Genomic DNA, 10,538 nt, shown 5'->3' on the forward strand with positions numbered 1-10,538 from the left:
CACGAATCAGATAAAATTGATAAATGAAGAATGTAAATAGAAATCTGAGAGGAGTAAGTATAAAAAATATAAATAAACTGGAATAAAAAAAGAAAGAAAGGATAAAAAAATGACGGTCCTACTTCTCCCCACTTGTAATTGGGCTAGGGGCCGACACGGCCGGGCCCGGAAGCCTGCTCCCCTCATGTAATTGGGCTAGGGGCCGACACGACCGAAGCCTACTCCCCTCATGTAATTGGGCTGTGGGCCGACACGACCGGGCCAGCAGTGACTGTCAATTGCCCCCTCAGCATCTGGGTTACAAGTGGGCTATTCTACGCAGGCCTAGAATAGGTTTCCCCTCAAGTTAGGGTTTAGGTTTCCTCTCGGCGGCGGCGATCTGCGATCGCCTCCCCCGTAGAGAACTCGACTCCCCCACCCTCCTTCCACGACGCCTTCGACGGGGGGGAGGGGGGGGGGGCTCTCCCAGGCGGCGAGGACGACCGGGGGGGGGGGGACTGGGGCTGTACCGCTCGCGGAAAACAGATCTCGGGCGAGAGATCCAATGAATAGCGTGTCTTCAAGCATGGGCCAGTCGGCGGCCGAGCTGGAGGCGATGATGGCTGAATTGGGCCTGAAAGAGGATGATCTTCAGGATGTGGTAGTAGAAGATGATGAGCTACCTGATGAAGCAACACGCTGGATGGCCGTTGCCCGCGTGCACACACCAAAACCGTACAGCCAGTATTGGTTCTACAGAACCATGAGGGCAGCCTGGGATCTAGCGCAGGAGGTAAAGATCAGGCCACTGGAAGAAAATTTGTATACGCTGCAATTCTCATGCCTAGGTGACTGGGAGAGAGTTATGGAAGAAGGGCCCTGGAACTTCAAGGGGAAGGCAGTGGTTCTGGCTCATTACGACGGATTTACAAGACCTTCCTCCATAGAATTGAAGAAGATAGATATATGGATGCAAATCCATGACTTTCCAGATGGCTTCTTCTCAAAGGTCAAGGCACTGTCAGCAACAGTTGGTGAGTTCATCTATGCGGAGCCCAAATCACAAGATTTTGAGGGGAACTTTGTTCGGGTCCGGGTAAGGATTGAGTGACAAAACCTCTGAGGAACGCTGTGTCTCTGGTGGTGAAACAGAAGCGAGAGATCTTTAGGGTCAAGTATGAGAGTACCAGATTGGTGTGCCGTGTGCGGCAACCTCGGGCACCTGTTTAAGGAATGTGGGGATGGAGTTCACCCCCCAAAGACACATGTTTTCAAGGACCTGCGAGCTGAATGGTTTAGAGGACCTGGGAGAGGACCGGGTGAAGGCAAGGGGGCGAACAGAGGCAGAGGCCGTGTCCGCTCCGGGCGAGGTCCGGGCCGAGGTGGATCACAGCGTAACCAGCAAGATAACTCTGAGGATCTTTACCAGGAGAGGTACCATTGGAGTTAGCAGACGGAAATGACAGACATGATCGTTGACGCAAGAGGGGAAGCAGATGGGAATAGGAAGAGGGGGCCCGGTCGTGGTACTGAGCCACCAACGCCAGTCCCGGATGTTACTCATATGATGTCAGGTACAGAGGATGATCTCCTTGCAATTGTTGCTAGACCGGTGGCCCAGAGCCCTTCCAAGCATGAACCCAAGAGGAACAAGCTGACACCTCAAGGGCAGGAGAGATCGAATGTGATGACAGTGGTTACAAACATAAACAATGATGCGCATTTGGCGGGCCTCCCCGGGGGGTCGCGCCACGCGCAATGAGTCTCCTGGTGTGGAACTGTCGTGGGGCTGGCAAACCCGCGACAGTTCAAGAGCTTCGTAATATGACGAAGCAATTTGCCCCCTCTATAGTATGTATTTTAGAGACTCAAATAGAGGGATCCCGAGTGGAGAGTTTAGCTAATACGCTAGGTTTCAATAAATGCTATGCTGTAAGCAGTTCTGGTAGGTGTGGAGGTCTTGGTATATTTTGGAACGATATAATAAAAGTTGAAGTTATTGGTTATTCTGAGTATCATATCGATGTGATAGTGGATGATTTTGGTGACACAAAGAGCAGAGTGACATTTGTGTATGGTGAAGCGCAGGTGCCAGAAAGATATAAGACATGGGATATGCTCACCGGAATTGCAGCGCGGAGCATCCTTCCATGGGCAGTGATTGGTGACTTCAATGAAGTTTTGCATGCACATGAACACGACGGGGTTGGTCAACGCAGCCAGGCCCAGATGGATGCTTTCAGAGATGCGATTGATACATGCGGCCTTGTGGACATTGGGTATACTGGAAATAGCTGGACCTTTGAAAAAAAGGTAACCGGTGGCACGTTTACGAGAGTCCGTTTGGATAGGTGCGTCGCAACGCCGGATTGGATGTTGGCATTCCCTCAGGCAGAGTTGGAACACAAGGTAGCAGCTTCATCGGATCATGCACCTTTGCTCTTGCGACTTGACCATGTGCATGCATGCAGGAAGGGGCCCAAGCCCTTTAAATACGAACTCGCATGGGAACGCCACCCGGACCTGGTCGGGGTTGTGGAGACAGGCTGGAAAGATAAACCAGTCGAGAGTGTGGCGGGAATCCAAGGCAAGCTATCGCTGCTGTCGGGCGATTTGTCTGCATGGGAACGCAATCATTTCGGCAGTGTCAAACGGGAGATCAGCGAACTGAAAAAGCAGCCGGATATTTTACTTTCAGATCCGAGCAGATATGCCCCAACGCACTTGGAAACAAAGATAACTGACAGGCTGGTTGAATTATATCACCGAGAGGAAATTTTATGGCGTCAAAGAGCAAGGTTAGATTGGCTGGTACACGGTGATAAAAACACTTATTTCTTTCATCTCCGGGCGAGTAGGAGGCGCAGGAAAAACCAGATAAAATCCCTTCAACTTCCAGATGGCAGAATAACGCATGATAAGCGGGAGTTGGAAGAGGCCGCTACTGCCTTCTATGACAACCTGTACAGCTCAGAGGGGGTGCAGAATATGGACCATGTCCTGGATACGGTCCCGCGCAAGGTAACTAACGAGATGAACGAAACACTAAATGCTCCGTACACCCAGGAGGAAGTGAAGAGGGCCCTTTTCCAGATGTTTCCGTTAAAGGCACCGGGCCCGGACGGTTTCCCGGCACACTTCTTTCAGCGGCAATGGGAAATCTGTGGAGAAGAAGTAACGAAGGCAGTGATATTAATAGTGGAAGGAAAGGAATCGGCAGAGTGCATTAATGACACCCTTTTGGTCCTAATCCCAAAGGTAAAGAACCCGACACTTGTGTCACAGTTTCGGCCAATAAGTCTGTGTAATGTTCTCTACAAAATTGCATCCAAGGTCATATCCAACCGTCTGAAGGTAACCTTACCAGATATCATATCAGAGGAACAGTCTGCCTTTGTCCCTGGCAGGTTGATTACTGACAACATTATCACAGCATATGAATGTCTGCACTTTATGAAGAGGAATAGAGCTAAGAAAAATCAACATGGTGCCTTGAAGTTGGATATGATGAAGGCTTATGACCGAGTCGAGTGGTCTTATCTGCAATCCATCATGCTGAAATTGGGCTTCTCGGCAAGGTGGGTAGATATTGTAATGGGGATGATCACATCTGTCAGTTTTTCTGTGATGTTCAATGGGAAGAGGCTTCAACCGTTCAAATCCACCCGTGGCATCCGACAAGGGGACCCAATCTCTCCTTACTTGTTTTTGTTGGCAGCAGAGGGCCTTTCGTGCCTGATTAAATCAAGACAACAGTCATCAAACCTTGGTGGGATACAAGTGGCTTCTTCTGCGCCACCCGTTAACCACTTACTCTTCGGAGATGACAGCCTGCTGTTCTTCAAAGCAAATGTAGAGGGAGCATCGGAGGTGCACCAACTGTTGGATACTTACTGTCAAGCAACGGGGCAAAGAATTAATTTTGAAAAATCGTCAATATTCTTTAGCAAAGGGGTCGCGGAAAGTGTTCGAGCAGAAATAAAAGGGCAATTGCATGTGCCCAATAAGACACTTAATGAGAAATATCTTGGAATGCCATCGGATGTGGGCTCATCTCGGAATGGGGCATTCAAATATCTCAAGGACCGTCTGTGGAATAAAATCCAAGGGTGGATCGAGAAAACAATGTCCACGGCGGGGAAAGAAGTTCTGGTCAAGTCTGTTGCGTAGGCCGTCCCAGTTTTCTCAATGTCGTGTTTCAAGCTGCTGAGGGGGCTATGTGAACACTTGAACATGCTAGTCCGCAAATTCTGGTGGGGGAGTAGAGATGGCAAGCGTAAGCCAAATTGGGTTTCCTGGAAGGATATGACCCAACCCAAAGACATGGGAGGACTGGGATTTAAGGATTTTGAGTTGTTTAACTTAGCCTTGCTCGCTAGACAGGCATGGCGAATTTTGCAAAATCCAGACTCATTGAGCTCACGAATTCTGAAAGGAATTTACTTCCCAAATACAACATTCTTGAAGCCAACATCGGTAGCCATCCGAGCCAAATCTGGAGGGCAATTGTTGAAGGGAGAGATATATTAAAACAAGGTTTGATTAGAAGGATAGGTAATGGTGCAAGTACTAATATCTGGAACGATAATTGGATCCCAAGAGAGGAATTTATGAGACCTTATGGAAGTAGATTGGCAAACCCCCCGGCAAATGTTTCTGAACTAATTGATAGCACGGCGGCGTGCTGGAACATCCAGCGGATCAGAGAAGTCCTCCTGCCTATAGATATTCCTCATGTTCTTAGCATCCCTTTATGCACTATGAATCTCTTAGATTGCTGGTGCTGGAACTTTGAGAAGAATGGCGTCTTATCTGTACGCTCTGCGTATAATATGCTGGTAGCAACAAAGCAAAGAAGAGAAGCTTGGTTAGAAGGAACAACAGGGACTTTGAATATACATCAAGAAAAGAGCTCTTGGAAATCAATATGGCATGTCAGCGTTCCTGCAAAAATAAGGATGTTCCTCTGGAGACTTGCCAGGCACTCATTGTTGGAAATATGCCCTAGAGGCAATAATAAAAGTATTATTATTATATTTCCTTGTTCATGATAATTGTCTTTATTCATGCTATAGTTGTGTTATCCGGAAATCGTAATACATGTGTGAATAATAGACACCAACATGTCCCTAGTAAGCCTCTAGTTGACTAGCTCGTTGATCAACAGATAGTCATGGTTTCCTGACTATGGACATTGGATGTCATTGATAACGAGATCACATCATTAGGAGAATGATGTGATGGACAAGACCCAATCCTAAACATAGCATAAGATCGTATAGTTCGTTTGCTAGAGTTTTTCCAATGTCAAGTATCTTTTCCTTAGACCATGAGATCGTGCAACTCCCGGATACCGTAGGAGTGCTTTGGGTATACCAAACGTCACAACGTAACTGGGTGACTATAAAGGTAGACTACGGGTATCTCCGAAAGTGTCTGTTGGGTTGACACGGATCAAGACTGGGATTTGTCACTCTGTATGACGGAGAGGTATCACTGGGCCCACTCGGTAATGCATCATCATTATGAGCTCAAAGTGACCAAGTGTCTGGTCACGGGATCATGCATTACAGTACGAGTAAAGTGACTTGCCGGTAACGAGATTGAACGAGGTATTGGGATACCGACGATCGAATCTCGGGCAAGTAACATATCGATTGACAAAGGGAATTGTATACGGGGTTGCTTGAATCCTCGACATCGTGGTTCATCCGATGAAATCATCGTGGAGCATGTGGGAGCCAACATGGGTATCCAGATCTCGCTGTTGGTTATTGACCGAAAAGTCATCTCGGTCATGTCTGCATGTCTCCCGAACCCGTAGGGTCTACACACTTAAGGTTCGGTGATGCTAGGGTTGTAGGGATATGTATATGCAGTAACCCGAATGTTGTTCGGAGTCCCGGATGAGATCCCAGACGTCACGAGGAGTTCCGGAATGGTCCGGAGGTAAAGAATTATATATAGGAAGTGCTATTTCGGCCATCGGGACAAGTTTCGGGGTTATCGGTATTGTACCGGGACCACCGGAAGGGTCCCGGGGGTCCACCGGGTGGGGCCACCTGCCCCGGGGAGCCACATGGGCTGTAGGGGGTGCGCCTTGGCCTACATGGGCCAAGGGCACCAGCCCCAAGAGGCCCATGCGCCTAGGGTTCACAAAAGGGAAGAGTCCCACTAGTGGAAGGCACCTCCTAGGTGCCTTGGGGGGGGGGGGGGGGGGAGGGAAACCTCCTTGGCCGCCGCCCCCCTAGGAGATTGGATCTCCTAGGCCGGCGCCCCCCCCTTGGCCCTCCTATATATAGTGGGGAAGGAGGGCTTTTCATCCACGCCTTTGGTTGCCTCCTTCTCCCTCTCCAACACCTCCTCCTCCTCCATAGTGCTTGGCGAAGCCCTGACGGAGTACTGCAGCTCCACCATCACCACGCCGTCGTGTTGCTGCTGGAGCCATCTTCCTCAACCTCTCCTTCCCTCTTGCTGGATCAAGAAGAAGGAGACGTTACGCTGACCATACGTGTGTTGAACGCGGAGGTGCCGTCCGTTCGGTGCTAGGATCTCCGGTGATTTGGATCACGTCGTGTTCGACTACCTCATCCCCGTTCTTTGAACGCTTCCGCCCGCGATCTACAAAGCTATGTAGATGCATCCGATCACTCGTTGCTAGATGAACTCATAGATGGATCTTGGTGAAACCGTAGGAAAATTTTTGTTTTCTGCAACGTTCCCCAACAGTGGCATCATGAGCTAGGTCTATGCGTAGTTCTTCTTGCGCGAGTAGAACACAATTTGTTGTGGGCGTAGATGTTGTCAACTTTCTTGCCGCTACTAGTCTTATCTTGCTTCAACGGTATTGTGGGATGAAGCGGCCCGGACCAACCTTACACGTACGCTTACGTGAGACCGGTTCCACCGACTAACATGCACTAGTTGCATAAGGTGGCTGGCGGGTGTCTGTCTCTCCTATTTTAGTTGGAGCGGATTCGATGAAAAGGGTCCTTATGAAGGGTAAATAGAAGTTGACAAATCACGTTGTGGTTTTCACGTAGGTAAGAAAACGTTCTTGCTAGAACCCTACTTCAGCCACGTAAAACTTGCAACAACAATTAGAGGACGTCTAACTTGTTTTTGCAGCAAGTGCTTTGTGATATGATATGGCCAAAGTTGTGATGAATGATGAATGATATATATGTGATGTATGAGATGTTCATGCTATTGTAATAGGAATCACGACTTGCATGTCGATGAGTATGACAACCGGCAGGAGCCATAGGAGTTGTCTATATTTTTTGTATGACCTGCGTGTCATTGAGAAACGCCATGTAAATTACTTTACTTTATTGCTAAACGCGTTAGCCATAGTAGTAGAAGTAATAGTTGGCGAGCAACTTCATGGAGACACGATGATGGGGATCATGATGATGGAGATCATGGTGTCAAGCCGGTGACAAGATGATCATGGAGCCCCAAGATGGAGATCAAAGGAGCTATGTGATATTGGCCATATCATGTCACTATTATTTGATTGCATTTGATGTTTATCATGTTTTGCATCTTGTTTACTTAGAACGACGGTAGTAAATAAGATGATCCCTCATAATAATTTCAAGAAAGTGTTCCCCCTAACTGTGCACCGTTGCGACAGTTCGTTGTTTCAATGCACCACGTGATGATCGGGTGTTTGATTCAAACGTTCACATACAACGGGTGTAAGACAGATTTACACATGCAAACACTTAGGTTGACTTGACGAGCCTAGCATGTGTATAGACATGGCCTCGGAACACAGAAGACCGAAAGGTCGAGCATGAGTCGTATAGAAGATACGATCAACATGAAGATGTTCACCGACGTTGACTAGTCCATCTCACGTGATGATCGGACACGGCCTAGTTGACTCGGATCATGTTATACTTAGATGACTAGAAGAGGGATGTCTATCTAAGTGGGAGTTCATTGAATAATTTGATTAGATGAACTTAATTATCATGAACTTAGTCTAAAATCTTTACAATATGTCTTGTAGATCAAATGGCCAACGTAGTCCTCAACTTCAATGCGTTCCTAGAGAAAACCAAGCTGAAAGACGATGGTAGAAACTATACGGACTGGGTCCGGAACCTGAGGATCATCCTCATAGCTGCCAAGAAAGATTATGTCCTACAAGCACCGCTGGGTGACGCACCTGTTCTCCCTGCAGAACAAGACGTTATGAACGCTTGGCAGGCACGTACCGATGACTACTCCCTCGTTCAGTGCGGCATGCTTTACAGCCTAGAGCCGGGGCTCCAAAAGCGTTTTGAGAGACATGGAGCATATGAGATGTTCGAAGAGCTGAAAATGGTTTTCCAAGCTCATGCCCGGGTCGAGAGATATGAAGTCTCCGACAAATTCTTCAGCTGTAAGATGGAGGAAAATAGTTATGTCAGTGAGCACATACTCACTATGTCTGGGTTACATAACTGCTTGACTCAGCTGGGAGTTAATCTCCCGGATGATGCGGTCATTGACAGAATCCTCCAGTCGCTTCCACCGAGCTACAAGAGCTTTGTGATGAACTTCAATATGCAGGGGATGGAAAAGACCATTCCTGAAGTATTTGCTATGCTGAAATCAGCAGAGGTAGAAGTCAAGAAGGAACATCAAGTGTTGATGGTCAATAAAACCACTAAGTTCAAGAAGGGCAAAGGTAAAAAGAACTTCAAGAAGGAGGGCAAGGGAGTTGCCGCGCCCGGCAAGCAAGCTGCCGGGAAGAAGCCAAAGAATGGACCCAAGCCCGAGACTGAGTGCTTTTATTGCAAGGGAAGTGGTCACTGGAAGCGGAACTGCCCCAAATACTTAGCGGACAAGAAGGCCGGCAAAACAAAAGGTATATATGATATACATGTAATTGATGTGTACCTTACTAGTACCCGTAGTAGCTCCTGGGTATTTGATACCGGTGCAGTTGCTCACATTTGTAACTCAAAGCAGGGGCTGCGGAATAAGCGGAGACTGGCAAAGGACGAGGTGACAATGCGCGTCGGGAATGGTTCCAAGGTCAATGTGATCGCCGTCGGCACGCTATCTCTACATTTACCTTCAGGATTAGTTTTAAACCTTAATAATTGTTATTTAGTGCTAGCTTTGAGCATGAACATTGTATCGGGATCTCGTTTAATTCGAGACGGCTACTCATTTAAATCCGAGAATAATGGTTGTTCTATTTATATGAGAGATATGTTTTATGGTCATGCTCCTATGGTGAATGGTTTATTCTTAATGAATCTCGAGCGTAATGCTACACATATTCATAGTGTGAGTACCAAAAGATGTAAAGTTGATAATGATAGTCCCACATACTTGTGGCACTGCCGCCTTGGTCACATAGGTGTCAAACGCATGAAGAAGCTCCATGCAGATGGACTTTTAGAGTCTCTTGATTACGAATCATTTGACACGTGCGAACCATGCCTCATGGGTAAGATGACCAAGACTCCGTTCTCAGGAACAATGGAGCGAGCAACCAACTTATTGAAAATCATACATACTGATGTGTGCGGTCCAATGAGTATTGAGGCTCGCGGTGGCTATCGTTATGTTCTCACCCTCACTGATGATTTAAGTAGATATGGGTATATCTACTTAATGAAACACAAGTCTGAAACCTTTGAAAAGTTCAAGGAATTTCAGAGTGAGGTTGAGAATCAACGTGACAGGAAAATCAAGTTTCTACGATCAGATCGTGGAGGCGAATACTTGAGTCACGAATTTGGCACACACTTAAGAAAATGTGGAATAGTTTCACAACTCACGCCGCCTGGAACACCTCAGCGTAATGGTGTGTCCGAACGTCGTTATCGCACTCTATTAGATATGGTACGATCTATGATGTCTCTTGCCGATTTACCGTTATCTTTTTGGGGCTATGCTTTAGAGACTGCCGCATTCACTTTAAATAGGGCTCCGTCGAAATCCGTTGAGACGACACCATTTGAATTATGGTTTGGGAAGAAACCTAAGCTGTCGTTTCTGAAAGTTTGGGGATGCGATGCTTATGTCAAGAAACTTCAACCTGAAAAGCTCGAACCCAAGTCGGAAAAATGCGTCTTCATAGGATACCCTAAAGAAACTGTTGGGTATACCTTCTACCTTAGATCCGAAGGCAAGATCTTTGTTGCCAAGAATGGATTCTTTCTAGAGAAAGAGTTTCTCTCGAAAGAAGTAAGTGGGAGGAAAGTAGAACTTGATGAAGTGTTACCTCTTGAACCGGAAAATGGCACAACTCAAGAAAATGTTCCTGAGGTGCCTGCACCAACTAGAGAGGAAGTTATTGATGATGATCAAGATACTTCTGATCAACCTCCTACTGAAATTCGAAGGTCCACAAGGACACGTTCCGCACCAGAGTGGTACGGCAACCCTGTCTTGGAAATCATGTTGTTAGACAACGGTGAACCTTCGAACTATGAAGAAGCGATGGCGGGCCCGGATTCCGACAAATGGCTAGAAGCCATGAAATCCGAGATAGGATCCATGTATGAAAATGAAGTATGGACTTTGACCGACTTGCCCGTTGAACGGCG

Source organism: Triticum urartu, chromosome 1A, assembly GCF_056163025.1.
Source record: "Triticum urartu cultivar PI428250 chromosome 1A, HENAU_Tu73, whole genome shotgun sequence".
NCBI lineage: Eukaryota > Viridiplantae > Streptophyta > Magnoliopsida > Poales > Poaceae > Triticum > Triticum urartu.